Source organism: Chiloscyllium plagiosum, chromosome 14 (assembly GCF_004010195.1).
Source record: "Chiloscyllium plagiosum isolate BGI_BamShark_2017 chromosome 14, ASM401019v2, whole genome shotgun sequence".
NCBI classification, from domain to species: Eukaryota; Metazoa; Chordata; class Chondrichthyes; order Orectolobiformes; family Hemiscylliidae; genus Chiloscyllium; species Chiloscyllium plagiosum.
In genome coordinates this window covers 17,527,728-17,545,095 of record NC_057723.1, presented here as the reverse complement: position 1 = coordinate 17,545,095, position 17,368 = coordinate 17,527,728, and the positions used below count along the sequence as shown (strand labels likewise).

The following is a 17,368-nucleotide window of genomic DNA, read 5'->3' as shown; positions in this document are numbered from 1 at the left end:
ATGCATGCAGTGCCTTTCATATGCATGCACGGGAGTTACTTGTGAGGGTTCCTGTGAACCATGGGGCCTGGGTTTAAATCCCACATCCTCCAGAAATGTGCAGCAACATCTCTGAACAGATTAATTATAAAATACCTGGGAGATTCTTGTGGTGCAGTGGTAGTGTCTCTACTTCTGAGCCAGAAGGCCCAGGTACAAGTTCCACCTGATCCAGAGTTTGTTTTAAAAAGAACTATACAACAACGGGGGTGCAGATGCTGGTCACAGGCAATTTTGACCATGTCATTGGTTCTTTCAGAGTCTTTCATCTTTGATACCATTCCCTGTGGATGAGAAAGCCAAGGCTTTCCTCCGACAGTGTCACTGAGTTGTGTCAGCTGTTGGAGCAGGACCTTGGTCCTGAAGGAATGAGTGGCCTCTGAGCAGGAAACCGGAGCACTAAACCTTTTTGTGCGAATGTTTAATTCCAGAGAGAGACACTGGGATTTGTCTGGGATCTCTTAACTATTCTAAAATATGCATCAAGACTAGCTGAAGATCACACTGGTTCATCTTGTTTCCCTGTAACGAGATCAAAGATACAGCTGGGCAGTAGGATTCAGTAACACAGCTGGCTCCCCCTCCCATTGGTGCATGGCATCATCAATTGAACACATGTTGTACTGAGAGAACCAAAACATATCACAACTTCAGTGCATCAATATGAAAATGCTCATTCCACCAATGTGAAGTGATCTGTCATCATTGATACCACCTCTGAGGTCTACATCTGGGGCTACTATGACTCCTACATCTTTAAGCACACTCGCGTTCCTGGCCTGTTTGAGGGCACCAATTTAAGACTGATATGAGGAGGAATTTCTTCTTCTGGATAGTTGAGACTCTTTGGAAATCCTTGCCACAGAGAGTTGTGGAGGCAGAATCCTTGTATATATTTAAGGGTGAGATAGATCGATTCTGGATCAATAAGAAAATCGAGGGTTATGGGGAAAATTCAGGAAAGTGGACGTAAGGATTGTCGGGTATGCCGTGATCTTATTGAATAGTGTAGCATGCTTGAGGGGCTGTACAGCCAATGCCAGTTCTTTTCTTTCTTTTGGTCTCATATGGGAAGTCACTGCCCATTGGAGATAGACAGGAAAGTAGAGTTGAAATCTCAACAGATCAGCCAAGGTCTTATCAAATGGCAGAGCAGGGTTGAGCAGTCAAATTAACTAATGCTGCTCCTAATTTGTGAGTTAATATGTTCATATGAATTGTCTTACAAAGTCTACTTAGGATATCATTTGCATGGTATCTTGCACAAAGGCAATGTTAAGAAATACATCAATAAGCAAACAATCTTGAGACATTCAATGACACAGTCGTCTATTTATCAATTACAATTACATCAGTCACAAGTTACACTCTAAGCAGAATCTAATGCCAATATCTACTTAATGTCATAGTGTCCAACTATGTAAGTCAAGCAATAAAATAATCAATCGGTTGATACAATACAGAAAATCGAGAAGCTAGGCTCCAAGCAAGGATAAATCACAATATGTGTGGAAATGAGAGTGGAATTAATTAAAGAAAGTCATTGTCTTGATTTGCATTTAGAAAATTAAGATCAGCTACCATATTGAATATTTGGAGATCATCTCAGAGTGTGGTGTCAGATTTGAAAGACACCTAAGTCAACTGTTAAATATTTTGTGACACTAAAAAGCCATTGACTCCCTTCCTTATTGAAATCGCTGTGAGGAACCGCATTGGAGGAGCACTTGGATTGGTCTAAAGAGTGAAATTCTATTCTATGGACACCTCAACAGTTAAGAAGTTAAAAGCACCAGAAGTTAGCCTCCTCTGGCCCTGCCTTCCCTCTCAGTCCCCCACACTGGTACATGTTTAATGTAGAAACAGGAAGTAGGAGCAGGAGTAGGCTATTCATTCCTTCAAGCCTGCTCCATTATTCATTATGATCATGGCTTATCATCTACTTCAATAGCCTGTTCCCACTTTTCCTCAAATGCTTTGATCTTTTTCTCCCAAAGCGCTATATTTAACTACTTCTTGAAATCAAAGTGTTTTGGCCTTGACTGCTTTCTGTGGTAGTCAATTCCAGTGTCTCACCATTCTCTCAGTGAAGAAATTTCTCCTCATCTCAGTCCTAAATGGTTTACCCCATATACTGTGACCCTGGTTCTGGACTCCTCTGCATTAAGGAGCACCTTTCCTGTATCTATCTGTTTATAGATTTTATAGGTTGCTATTTGAGCCAGACTACTGAGGAGAGATGTGAGAAAACAGAAAGAATGGTATAGCTTTGGAGCTCTCTTCTTCAAATGGCAATGGGATGCTCGATCAGTTGTTAATTTAAATCTGAAATAGATACATTTTTGTTAAGGTATTAAGGGATATGGGCCAAAACAAGTATATAGAGTTAGGCCACAGATCAGCCATGGCAGAACAGGCTCAATATTCTGAGATATCTTCCTCAATCTTCTGAACTCCTGCAAATACAATCAAATACGATTCAACCTTTCCTCAAATGTCAGTCCCATCATTCCAGGAATTAGTCTGGTAAACCTTCATTAAACTCCCTGTTTAGCATGATCATCCTTCCTCAAATAAGAAGACTACAATTGCACACAATATTCCAGGTATGGTCTTACCTAGGCCCTGTATAATTGTAGTAAGACATCTTTGCTCCTGAACTTAAATCCTCTTGCTATGAAGGCCCTTTGCATTTTTTGTCACCTGCTGAAGAAACCCAGGTGTTATTGTCCATTGCCCTCTTTCAATTTCTAGCCATATGAATTTACTTCTTACATATTGACCCAGCATATGCTCCCTTTGATACCAATTTTTAGCAGCTGATGGTGAACATGCTTGACGAGCTGGACAAGCTGATGGACACCCTCCAGGTAACACAGAAAACTGAGTCTCTCACTTAGGAAAATCTTTTTGGACTTCAACAGTATCATGTTCCCTCTTTTACCACCAGCAATTTACAGTCCCACCCTCAGGTCGGTCATTATTCCTGTCAGCTGGAAACAGGAATCAAAACTGACATTTTAATTGAGACCTGAGCAGGCCTCACAACCTACATGCATCTCAATGATGGCCCTCAATTTATAGATGCTGCCCTGATTTATAACAAATCCCACTAATCTTCATCTCACATCAGAAGGGGTGAAGCTGGAAGTAAGTATAATGTGAAAGCCAAGTTGAAAGGAAGGTGAATTAATGTTTGAAACATTACACCTAAACACACAAGTCAAAAGTGTCTGCAGCAGTCATACCAATTGACAAATAGCTTAAACTGCCACAGCTAAAGGTGCTGAATAATCCAGTTGTTCACTAAAAGCAGATTGCAAAATGAAAATACAATGGCTTGAAATTTACATGGTAGATATTCTGCGAGTTTCTAGTAGGAAAGGCAGCTGACTTTAAAAAGGCTATCCCTTCCCTCCCAATCGTAAAATGAATTCCAATGCAATTTATGCATTCAAACTTTAGTAAAGCCACGCACTAATGTGAAGAAAATACCAATGAAAACAAAGATAATTCAGAACACCCAGTTTCAGCCCTCAAGTTATAGTGCCCTCAACACTATGCTGAAATATTACAAATTTAGCAGTAATGTCAATTTCTGTTGTAAACATCTCCTGGTCTGAGGTTAATACCTGCCTATAACTATGTTATTTGGGGATACTTAAAGGCTTTGAGAGTCAGGCAATCTCTTTCTCTCTCTCTCTCTTTCTCTATCATTCTATCACCATCAACTTGCAAAACCATGATTGGACTCATTCCCAACTGTTTGGAAATGAGCAAGCTGGATTAAAATTACTGTCTTTATTTCCATCATTCTGAGTTGCAGTCATGTCTGGTGCATGCATTGCATGCTAAAGCACTGTATGCTAAAACGTATGCCCTAAAAATCCTCACATTTTTCCTATTAAAATTCAGTCCATAAAAGATATCTTGTTCTGTTTTCACAATCAGTTCCTCTGCAAGAGGTCATGAATTGAACAGATAAAGTGAGGAACATGGTTTAAACTCAATCTATACTGGCCAATCAAGTCAAAACATTCTGACTAAAAACAAAGGATCTACTGCAGATCTTAAGTTTTTTGTCCTAAAGTCCCATTGCATTTAAATCGTATATATGTGGCATTGAAATTCTCCATGCACAGGGATTACGCCAAATACGCATTACAAACAACTAAGGGAAAATATAGAAAGAAGAGAGGAATTGAATTTAAAACATACCTTTCCAATTCTCAGAGCATTCAAAAGTTCTTCACAGCCAATGATTTGTTCTCTGATCTGAAATCAATGAAGTTCTGCAGGAAAACAGCAACCAATCAGCGCGCAGCAAGCCCCTAGAAATACACAAAGAAGATGAATGGTTGGTTAAACCATGTTTGCTGTTGTTGATTGGAGCTGCATTTTGGCAGCAAACTGAGAAAAATCCTCTGTTCCTCCTTGAGCTGTGTCCTGGGATCTTCAGTAGAAACCCATAAAGCAGATAGGACTTTGGTTAACATCTCATTTGAAAAACAGCGCCTCTCACATGGGATTGACGTGTGAGGTTATGTTATGTGTTCAGGTCCCAGAATGGGGCTTAATTCTATAATTTAGGGTTAAGATTGCTTTAAACAAAGTCAAGATGAAATTTCATTTGTGCAAGTTTGCAACTGGCTTCAGATTTCACTTTATCTTACTCCTGATAACTCTACATGTGATATCTGTCCAAAATGCTACGCAAGTTGAGGCATCTTGTGCTTTTATTTGAGAGTACCAAATGATATAGAACAAAGGCAACTGAATGGAACTGAGGTACAGATCATCACGATCTAACTCAATAGTGAATAGGCACGAGTAGCCACATGGTTCACTTCTTAATGATCTTCATTCTGAGATAGTCTAATTGTGACAGACCCTGTTGAACACCAGAGAGTGAATGTTTGTTAAACAGTGTCCAAGTTTTTCAAGTCAGAGATTTAGTCCACTTCACACACCACCAACTCTAACCCTACCGATTACTCATTCCCTGTAAAACTGGTCCCCTTCATAAATTTCAAATTGGGATCTATTAGAAACTAGAAACAAAGAGTTTGAGTAGGTCATTGGGTCGTTTAAGTCTGTTCCACCATTCAATACGACCATGGCTATTCCTCTATCTTAATGCGATACTGTCAGTTCCACATAATGCAGTAGCTCCATTCTTATGCAATCCCACATTATTAGAAAATTGTATGATAGCAGCATCATTTAAACTCATGGGGCCGGAATCACATTTTAATCAATACACACTTTAAATGTTCGAGCCTTAGAAACAGTGTCCCCAATTCATCAATCATGTTACAGCAAATTTGCGTTAATGAAACGCATGTTACAGCAGAACGACCTATATTCCTGTCTATTTACCATTCCCCTTGATGCAATCAAAATACAAAAGTTATCTCTTTCTTGAATATATTGAGTGACGTGACCTGCATAGCCTTCTATGGTCGAAAATTCATAGGTTCACCGTGTTTTGAGTGAGAAACTGTTTCCTCATCTCAGTTCTAAATGGTCTACCTTATATCCTGAGACTCTGACTCCTGGTTTGAGAACTTTGCAGCCAGGGAAAGCACTCTCCTTGCATCTAGTCTGTTCAACCCTTTTAGAATTTTAATACATTTCAAACAGATCCCCTCTAATCCCTCTGAAACAAGCCAATCAATCTCTGCATGGGATATGCTTGCCATCACTGTTATCAGCCTAGTGAGCCATCACTGTTCTCCCTACATGGCAAGTATATCCTTTCTTAGGTAGCGAGACCAAAACTGCACACAATACACCATGTGCAGCCTCATCTACAGCCAGTATAGTAACAGTAAGACATCCCTACTTCTGAACTTAGATCCTCTTCCAATAATGGCCAATATAACATTTGACTTCTTAATTGCTTGTTGCACCCACCTGTCTACTTTCATTGACTGATGTGCAATGACACCCAAATCCTTTTGTACATCTGCATTTTCCAATGTATTGCCATTTAAATAATACTCTTCCTTTCTGTTTTTCACACTGAAAAATAGAACTTTACATTTAGCCAAGTTGTATTGCATCTGCTATCTGTTTGCTTGCTCACATAACTTGTCCATGTTGGCTTGCATCTTCCTCTCAACTCACAATTCTGCTCAGTTTTGTATTATCAAAAAACTTAGAAATGTTAACTTTGATTGTCTTAACCAGGTCATTTCCATATATCATGAAAAGCTGGGACCAAAGCATGATGCCTGCAATTCCACATTAATCATTGTCTGCTACTCTGAAAAAAAGGATCCATTTATTCCCACTCTCCAGTGTCAACCAATTCTCCATTCACGCCAATATACTACATTTTATTTCATATGGTTTAACTTACCTTTATGAGGAACCTTATCAAAAGCCTTCTGAAAACCCAAATACACAACATCTACTGATTAAGTCTTATCAACTCCACTGACTGCATCATCAAAAAACTGCAGTAGTTTTGTTAAGCATGATTTGCCTTATTATAACACTGAGACCTCTACGATTCTCTGATAGAATCTTTAAGACCTGGCCTTTGAAATTTATATTTGTGATTTATTTGGAGGATTACAGCTCTTTTGGTCTGATTGAGTTTCAGATGCTTCACTGTTGCAAGGTAATTTCTTTTTGTTGGTTAATAAGCCCAAGATTTTTTTTTATTCTCTTGCGGGATGTAGCCAGCATTTACTGCCTGTCCCTAGTCGCCCTTGAGAAGGTAGTGGTGAGTTGCCTTCCTGAACCGCTGCAGTCCACATGTTATACGTAGATCCATAATGCCATTAAGAAAGGAATTCTGTTTCCCCATTCAGTTTTATCATTATAATTTCAATCATAAATATTACATTCTCCCTCTGGTGATTATGAAAAGCAAACTGCTGAAGAGTCAGGGCAGATGCTGACCATATTAAACTAAGCAAGTCAATGCGATGTCAAAAGATGTAAATACGTTAATTGACAGCATAATTAATCCTGCGTACATAATCAATGAAGAATACTGATGTGTCGTGGAAAACCAAAGATGCTCAAGGCAGATGCACTTTTCCAAATGTCACAGTGAAGACGATTTCAGTCAATGCAACCTCCCTAAGGATACAGCCACAATACAATGAAACCCCAAGGCAGCAGTTAAAATTGTAAATTAATATTGGTAAGGATGATACCACAGTCTCTAACACATCTATCAGATATACTAACTGCATTCAATGGATTTCATTCTTTTAGCTTCTACACTTCACTTCCCATGCCCACAATAGATTATTAATGGAGTGTCCTTTTATGGCAGAAGCTGACTGTGTCAGTAATGACTTATCTGTAATAAATCAGAATTTGTGCTCAATCAGTAATTTTTGCATGACATATCTATTATTTTGGTGAGCTATTCAAAATTTCATTTTTGATCTATTTTCTAAGCTAAGACTTCAATTTGTTCGATGGTTTCCTCATGGGGCAACTCAAATATTGTCTTTGCTATCCTGGTGAAAACAATGGGCTATTCAAATGTTGTCCAGGTGTCACTTTATACCTGAACCAAGTCAGATCATATACCTAACAACTAACTCTTTTATTGTTAAATCACAAAAGACAATGCATCTGAGAGAATGTCAGAGTACAAGCATTGTAAATTATGATAGACACAAGAATTGCCATATTCTTGTCACACAGTGGGAGGCAAAAAGCTGGGATGGCCTTATGATGATGTGTTAGGGCATCAAAGTTTTTTTTTTGCAAAGATGAGCTAAAGGCAGATAAAAACAGTGTGGCCAACTCTCAGAGATGAAAATCTGGGGGCACTTTGACATGATAGAACATGGGGAAGAGGGAGAGGAGACTTCATGAGTTAAGGCTATGAGGCTGCACTCTGGGAGACTGTGGGAGTTCGTGATGTCAGGGTATGGGACGTGCTGCTGAAACTGTGAAAGTGGTTGTGGGAAGAGAAAGCAGCATGCATGTGCAGATGCAGACTACAAATCAAAAAGTTAAAAATAGGTGACAGAGGCAGTGATGGCAGCAAACCACCCACGGTTTGGGACAACTGCTTCAAATATGGGATGTTCCTGTAAAATCCAGGATGATTGGTCATCCTGACCCGCACATCTGTCCATATCTTGCAATATGCTGTGACAGATTAATGCAGAGGTGCAGGGTTTGTTAACATCCCAGTTCACCGGCTGACCACTGCAGTCTTAAAAATTGTTTTATAGTTGACTAGTCATGTCTGTTGACTGGTTTATGCTCACTGTGCTTGGTTGGTTCAGCCTGGGTGTGGACTCAGACGAAAGTGAAGACACTATGAAAGTTGTTGGAAGGTAGGATGAGAAGCATGGAAAAGCTGGAAGCGTGGCCCTGACATTTTAAATCAATGTGAAAATAAATTATTACATCTATATTAACTGGAGTCATTTCTGCAATGGTCCAAAAGATAAAATACATGATAGCCATGTGTGTGAAAATAATCTATCACATTGAGTTCAATAATATAAATAATTTATTTAATTAATCTTTAATATTTAAATCAATGAATAGATGAACTGCATCAAGTAGCTGTGTATTCATTTGTGAACATGACAAGGAGTAAAAGAAACAATGAGTGGATCTCTTCCCTAGTTTGAGGGTATTCCTAAAGAAACCAGAATATCAAGTTAAGCAGTTCAAGGACAAAGGATTACTTGGAGCTGAAACCTGAACAGTTGCAAATAAAAGGATAAGTTACAGCTACCTAAACATTTCCAGAGAAATGTTTTCTTCACCTCCACTTTTATCTTCCAATGCCACACACATGTACAGTGATAGAAGAACAGGCAAAAAACACAACCCCTGATCCATCTCTGGACAATAGTCCAAAGACACATGACAGTACCAATATTACACGTGTTTTAGATTTCTTTTCCTTCTCTGCAGCAAATTGTTTCCTCATGATGAGATTGTTCAAATCGCTGATGCACATTTGACTTCATTTTTAATGGTGACCCTCTGCAATTTAATATGGTATCTGACAAAATCACAAAAGTAAGCAAAGAGTAACAGATTATGTTGCTTCTCCACCGCTTTCAGGACTTATCCAATTAACTGGAAAAGGTGAGGACTGCAGATGCTGGAGATTAGGGTCGAAGAGTGTGGTGCTGGAAAAGCACAGCCGGTCAGGCAGCATCTAAGAAACAAGAGAGTCGACATTTCAGGAATGGGGTGGGGGGGGGCATGGATAGGGAGGACTGACAGATAAATGGGAAGGTGGGGGTGGGGTTTGGATAGTTCCACGTGTCTGATGAAGAGGTAGGCAGAACTGGGGCCCATGTGGCTGCCCATGGCTACCCCTTTGGTCTGAATGAAATGAGAGGATTTGAAGGAGAAATTGTTGAGGGTGAGGACCAGTAACGCCAATCAATGATTGTGTCAGTGGAGCAGTACTGATTGGGCCGGCAGGAGTGGAAGAAACATGTGCCTTGAAGGCCTTTGCCATGGTGGATGGATGTGTACAGGGACTGGATGTCCATGGTGAAGATGAGGCATTGGAGGTCGGGGAAACAAAAGTCATGGATGAGGTGGAGGGTGTGGTGGTGTCCTGAATGTTTGTGGGGAGCTCCCGGACCAAGGGGAAACAGGATGACATCAATATATGAGAAGATATGTTCAGTGGGGCAGGAACAGGTGGAGACATTGGGTTAACTGGGGCAGTCAGGTTTGTGGATTTTGAAAAAGGGGTAGAACTGGATAGTGTGGGGTTCCGGGACTCTAAAGTTGGAGGCTGTGGATGGGAAATCCTCTGAGATCCTGAGGTGTGCATGGTCTGGGTGATGATGGTTTGGTGATGGGAGGTGAAGTTATGGTCGAGGGGGCAGCAGGAGGAGGTGTCACCCCCCTCCCCCCACCCTCTTATTTATCTCACAGCCCCCTTCCACATCCCTCCTTCCGCATTCCTGATGAAGGGCTTCTGCACAAAACATCGATTGTTGTACTCTTCGGATGCCGCCAGACCTTCCAGTGCCACACTTTTTGATTCTTATCCAATTACCTTCAAAGGGATGGAACCTCCACCCATCCCTCCCTGATGACAGAAACTCTATGGCCAAGTCAGGGATGGGAACTTCCTGAGCAGGGAATTTCTGTTCCTATAATTTGCTTCAAACTCAACACAATAAGGATGGAAAAAATCAGCTTCACAAATATATCTGACCTGCTCGAGTTTCAGCTTTAGGAAATAATCTGGATTTCGAAACAACAAAAAGCCATTTAAAGAATTTACCCTGGATCTCCTAACTTCCTTTGTTGACAATCAAAGTCAGGTTAGGGTGAAACACAAGCAAACAATCACATCCCTGCCAGGTATATGTGCTAAATTGTATTTTTGTCAAAGAGTGTGGTGCTGGAAAAGCAGAGCCGGTCAGCAGCATCTGAGGAGCAGGAGAGTCAATGTTTCAGGCCCAGCCCTTCATCAGGAAGTTGTACTGTTACCTACCTGTCCAAGATAAATGACGTGGCCTCCCAGAGAATCCCCACAAATCCAAGTATTGATCAGTATCAGATAGTGCCAATAGGCATTTGGGATTTTCAAGTGATTTTGGATGCATGATTAGACTTTAACAAGATAGAAGTTTGAAATCTCTGTTGCTTTTGGTCACTGTGGGAATCAAGGAATGTAAGGTAAAGGTAGGGCAGTGGACATGTGGTTATGGATCACCACAATGATGTGAATGGCAGAACAGCTTTGAAGGGCTACATGCTACTCCTCTTCCTGCTACTTATAATTCTGTGTCCTTAAGTTAGCTAAGTGAGGAAATTAAATCTGCGTTCTATCCATCCACTCATTACCAACATACTCTCATTTGGATTTATTTAACAAGTGGAAGCAAATGTACCATCCACCATTCAATGACTGGTAGTTAAGTAAATTCTATACAACAAAATGAAACATTTTATGACTAGTTAAAAAAATAATAAAATTTGCTTATGTTGTCTCAATCTTTATAGATAGCAGCATTTAATTCAAAATGCCTGTCCCGCATTTCAGTGAAAGGGCTTTAAATAAAGATTATCATGTCATGTCCGATGAAACATTTCCAATAATAGGTTGATGGAGTTGCTGTTTATAAAGTCAGTAGGAATTCAAGTCAAAACAAAGACAAGAATAGCTGGAGAAACCCAGTAGGTCTGTGGAGAGAAAACCGAGTTGGCTGTTGGGGGGGGGGGGAGGGCAGGGGGGGAAACAGAGGGAAAGATAGGTGGAGGTGGAGCCTGGAAAAAGAACAATCTTTATGCAGATAATAGAATGGATAGTGGTGAGCTAGGGAGAAAGAAAAGCTGTTAATGCAGACTATTAGTGGATGAAAATGGGTTTGTTCTGCTGAAAGCAGGCCATATAATGACAAACCCTGGAGTGTGGGGGTGGGGAAAGGTCATGGAAGGTGGTTATTGAATTTGACACTGAGCCTGAAGGGATTGGACTCAAAATGTTCACTCTGCTTTCTCTCCACAGATGCGGCCAAACCTGTTGGTTTTCTCAGCTATTCCTGTTTTAGTTTCAGATTTCAGCAGCCGCAGTGCTTTGCTTTTGGTTTAGTAGGAATTCAAATATTTTACAATGGCAAATGACTGTCTTTTTCTGAACTTTCCTGGAACTATTTATGCACTGTGGATTGTTACACTTGTCTTTCTCTAAAGCTTTAGCAAACAGGGAAAGGTGGAGGAACAGCTCTGTTGATTAAGGATGATATTGCCACAATATACTGTAGAGACATGACTTCATTCTGGAGATCATGATGTACTCAGTTTGGTAGACATGACTTCCAGTAAAAGTGGAAAATCATGTACTGGAGTCATTTAGAGAACTCCTAACAGTAAGCAGTTGATAAGACCTCAAATAGAGCAAGATTTCATGGGTGCTTGCAAGAAATGTAAAGCAATAATCATGTTTTTAATCTATTTAATCCAATCTATAATCAGATTGTACAGTTCAAACTGGAAAATGAGTTCATGCAGTGCTTTAGTGACAGTTTCCCAAAGCAGCTTGCTCTGGAGCCAGCTAGAGAGCAGATTATAATAGACATGGTATTATGCAATGAGACAGGATTAATTAATGACCTCAAAGTGAAAGCATTCCAAGGTACCAGTGATCATAATATCATTGAGTTCTGTGTTTCATTTCAGGGAGATCAAAGTGGATCAAAGATGAACATTTAAGTGCAAACAGGGCAATTATGATGGATGAAGGCAGAGCTGGCTAAAATTAATTGGGAACTTCGATCAAGGAATAGGTCAGAAAAGGCACAATGGCAGATATTTAAAGAGATACTTCAGCATAATTAAAAAAGATACATTCAAGTCAAATAGAAAGATTATAAGGGAAGAATGCATAACCATGGCTGCAGTAGGGAGTTAAAGATACTATCAAATTTTAAGTATAGCAGTTTGACAAGGAGATTGTTAAATCAGTAGAATCAAAAAACTGAGGATGCTGGAAACCTGAAACAAAAACAGGAATTGCTGGAGAAACTCAGCAGGTCTGGCAACATCAGTGGAGAGAAAGCAGAGTTAATGTTGCAGGTCCAATGACACTTCTCCAGTTTTTGTAACAAGTCAGAAGATTAGACACAACATAAATAACAATAAAACGTGACTAAAAGATTATTGAGGGAGAAATTAAAACACAAAAGAAATCTAGCTAGAAATATGAAAACAGGTGGTCAGAGTTTCTATACATATTTAAAAATGAAGAATAGTCATTAAAGTAAGTATTCATCTCTCTGTTTCTTTGCAATTCCTTTCAGCAAAGTGTGTGGCTAGAAAAAAAACACAAAGTCATCTTCACTGTTTACGGAGTGTTTCTGAAGAGGGTTTTCTTGGAATCAATCAATCGATCAATCAATAATTTACATCCTTCCACAAGTAAGTTGACTAATAATGTGCACAAAACTGCACATGGAATCTCACGAGAACTCTGTATAACTGAAGAACAATCTCCCTACGTTTGTATTAAATTCTCCACACAACATATAATATCATTCTAATCGCTCTACAAATTCCTTGGTACTTGCATTTTATGATTCATGCACTAGATTACCCAGATTTCCTTAGAAGACTGCATCTTAGAAGTCTGATGTCTCTCACCATTTTGATAATCTGCTTCTCTTTTGCTCTTTTTGACAAAATTCATATTTTTACATTTTCCTATACTGTGCACCATGCCAGCACTTCACCAATGTCTTTTGGTAGCCTCCCTATGCCCTCTTCACAACGTACTTTCCTGCCTTTGTTTGTCTCAGCAAACTTGGCAACTACACCTCCATTCCCTTCATCTAATTCATAGCATAAATTTAAAGCTGTTGATGATCCATGTCCTGTGGCATCTCTTGTTACATCTTGCCTGCCTGAAAAATGAATCATTACGCCTACTCTCTATTTCTTGTCAGCCTGTCCGTGACAGCATGCTATCCCCATACCATCAACTTTTATGTTCTGCAATAACCTTTGTTGAGGCATTTCATCAAATCGCTCTGGAAATCGACATCCACCAGTCATCCACAGCACACGTTACTTCCTCAATGAATGCCAGTTGATTGATTGAACACAATTTCCCCTTCAAAGGCCATGTTGACTCTGCCTGATTAACGTGAATGCATCTAAGTCCCCTGTTATAACTTCTTTAATAATAACTTCTAACAATTCTCAATGACACGTGCTAAGCTAACTGAACAGCAGCTTCATGTTTTCTGTCTCCCTCCTTTTTTTGAATGAAGGAATCGCATTTAAAGTGTTGCAAGTGAAGAGACCGTCCTGGAATCTAGGGAGTTTCTAAACTGAAACATGAATCATCTCATAATAAAAGCAAAATACTGTGGAAATAGTGCTGGAAAATTGAACAAAACAAAACAGAAAAATGTAGAGATATTCAGCAGGTCTAGCAACATCTATGAAGATGTGTTTCATGTCCAATATGACTCTTCTTCTGGAAAATGGTGAATTTTGTGCCATTGATAGACGGAAAGTAGAAGCAAGTGTAAGAGATGGTGAGTGCTATTAATGGTAAAAGTGAGATTGAAATTTAAAATAGGTGCAATGATAAGTTTGAAAATGAGAAAATGAATCACCTCTACTGAGAGTAAATTCAATAAAGCACTTATGAAACACATGTAGGATAAACAAATTGAAGGATGGAGGTTATGGTTTGAAGTTCATGAATTCAGTGTTGAATCCAAGAGATGGTAACATGCCTAAGCGTTCTTCCGCTCACTTGCATTATGCTTCATTGTCACACTGTAGCAGACCCAGGAAAGAAATATTAGCATGGGACCAAGATGGTTTATTGAAACAGTAAGCAATTAGAAGATTAGGCTCATTAGTATGGATGGATCAGAGTTGTTCTGCAAAGCAGTCACACAGTCTTGCGATTGGTCTTGCCAATATGAAGGAGACTGCATTATGAGCAGTGAACACATTAGACTAGATTAAAAAACTACAAGAGAAAAGCTGCATCACTTGGAAGGTTTGTTCTGATATTGGAGAGTGAGGAGGGAAGAGGTGAAAGGACAAGTGTTACACTTTCTGCGGTTGCTTGGGAGGTGCAGCTAAGGTAGAGGAAGATTGGGAGTGACGGGGGAGTGCATCACAGCATTGTAGCAAGAATGGTTCCTATGAAATCTAACAGTGCAGGGGAGGGGAAGACCTCACTTACCACTTCTTTAAGGCCCAAGGATGCAGTCCATCAAGATCTGTCAGCCTGTCACTCCAATAATTTACTCAGTACCACTTCCCAGGGGATAGTACTTTTCCTAAGTTTCTCCCTCCCTTTCTAGCTGTTTCTGAAATACTATTTGTATCCACTTGAGGATATTATGAAATTGCTGTTCAATGCATTTGCCAACTCTTTATTTTCCATTATCAATTCTCCAGACCTACTTTCGATAAAACAATGCAAGTAATTAAAAACAAATTGTTGGAAGAATGCAGACCAAATAAAAGAGGAACTTGGAGTGAAATGTGGTGTAATGAATATTTTAATGCTGATGTAACTAATAGTATTACTCTGAAATCAGTAGAACAGAGTACAGCAGAAGAATAGACCAGAGAGAGAAGCGTATTATGGAGCAGCACTAAGACACTTCATACAGAGCACAATTCAATAGCTTATGTATATGTGTGCAAATAAAGAGTGCTATAGTACTGAAGAGAGTGAGAGAGCATAACTATAGGATAAGGATGAATTGGAAACATTAGGAAAGAAGATTGTGGTGGTCTGAAAAATGTAAACAACTTCCAAGAGTATAAATGTAGACAACAAATACCCAGAGAAACAAGAGATAATTCAAAGTGCTCATTTGCTGCAATGAAAACAAAATCCTAACACACCCAATAGCCTAAACACTCATTAAAACCTACTTCAAAAAACTGCAAGGGTGCAACATTCCCTTCAGTTGCATCTTACCTGGTAAGTGGTGTAGTTGCTGTATTCCTCACAAGTTGCACTAAAAGCTAAATTCTAATTAATCTTCTTGGACAAAGCAAGTTAGGAAAGCCTGTTAAAGCTTTCCTGACAGCTTCATAAGTTAGTTTTGGGCTCATTTTTGAAGTTGATGCTGTTGGTGTTATGATTTGCAATAAACTTTGTGTATCTCAATTTATAAGTTTTGGAACTAAAGCAGACGTGTCTGACAGGTACCTTTACACTTTGCACAACCCATTAGGATTTGTTTCGACTGATATTTTTCTGACACCTGCAAAAATAGATTGCAATTCCTGAATGATGCTGTAATAAAACCACACGCACTCTTCCAACTTGTTTTTGAAATTCAGTTCCAGGATAGGTACAGCTCTAACATTTTTAGTACCTACAGTTGCACTGATTTTCTTGAAATCCTGCAGAATCCCTCTCGGGTGATGTCTACCAACCCTCCGACTTTCAGTGTATATTGCAGCCTCTGGGTCATTGAACTGTCATTTGCCAAGGACAACAATTTCATTAACTTTCCTTTAGAAAGCAAGCAAGCCAATGTCTAATTTCTTTCATATTTATGCCATTTGCAAGGATTCTGCAGAGGACAGGTCAGAGTTGTTTGAACTCGTGAGTCTTTTGCATTTATGAAAGGAATGAATGAAAACTCTTTAAATTTGCAGATGTTGGTGACCATAAGAAGAACATATGCAGATTAATCACTTCAACAAAAGGATGTCGCAAGTCTGCAACTAAAAACAGAAAGTGTTTGAAATGCTCAGCAGGTCTGGCACCATCCGTGGAGAGTGAAACTGAGTTTGCACTCCAAGTCGAGTATGATTCCTTGTAAGAACTAAATTCGGGTAGAAATGTGGTGCGTTTTATGCTGAGTGGGAGCAAAAGCAAAAGGGGAGGTTCGAAATATGACAGAAAGCACGAGAGATTAAATGACAGGGATATCATGGGACAAAAGACAATGGGAGTCAAAATGGTTTTGTTCGGAGATAAACCATTTGCCAAAGTTAAGGTAAGTACCAGATTCATGAACAAGAAAATGCATGAAAACATGGTAAAGAATTGCCCTTGGCAAGAAAAGGTAAAAGGTAAAATCAAAATAGAAAACTTATATCCAGGGAATTTATGATTTCCAGCATCTGCTGTTTTTGGGGTTTCATTTGTTTTTTAAAAAAACTTGGTTATATGGTCCTAAGCTGTGGAACACACTGTTGAGTCCAAAAGGCTGGGAACTACCTCCAGCTTGTGTTGAGCTTCACTGGAGTATGGCAACAGGGCAAGGACTGAAATATGAGAATGTGAGCAAGGCAGTGAATTACAATGACAAGTCAGCCCAAAGCTTGAGATCATGCTTGTGGACTGAGCAGAGACATTCCATAGTGTGGTCACCCAAACTGCATTTCATTTCTCTAGTATGGAGATGACTATATTGAGAGCAGCACATACGATATACTAAACTGAAAGTTGTACAAGTAAACCATTGGCTGCTTCACCTGGAATGAGAGTTTGGAGCTTTAGATGGTGAGAAGACAGAAGTTAAAAGAGCACAGATTATACAACAGTCCCTTCCCAAGGCACATTCCTTTGCAATTAAAAGAGGAAACCGAAGAAAAAGAAAAAGAAAATTTTAGGGCTGAATACTGGAGAGGAAACATCGTCATGGGTATCCAGGACATCAGCGTTGCCTTCCCTGCCTTCAGTGCCATCTTAAAAATATATCCCCCCTGTGCCACCACCAGGAGACCACATCCATTTAGCTGGCAGCATCATCCATTAACGCTGGGATCAATCTGCTCTAAGCAAGGTAACAATCATCTTATTAAATCTCCCCTTATTGTGCCTTTGTAAAAATTGGTTGTCCCAAATTGTACGATGATGCAA

General features: G+C 39.6%; 1 long non-coding RNA gene across 1 annotated transcript in view; it reads right to left on the bottom strand.

Moving 5' to 3' along the window:
• Nucleotides 1–4,263: 4,263 nt before the first annotated feature.
• LOC122556896 overlaps nt 4,264–17,368 on the bottom strand; it is a 90,660-nt gene continuing 77,555 nt past the window's right edge. The window contains exon 3 of the long non-coding RNA XR_006313685.1: nt 4,264–4,370. This is a non-coding gene — a long non-coding RNA (uncharacterized LOC122556896). The remainder of the gene's footprint in view (nt 4,371–17,368) is intronic.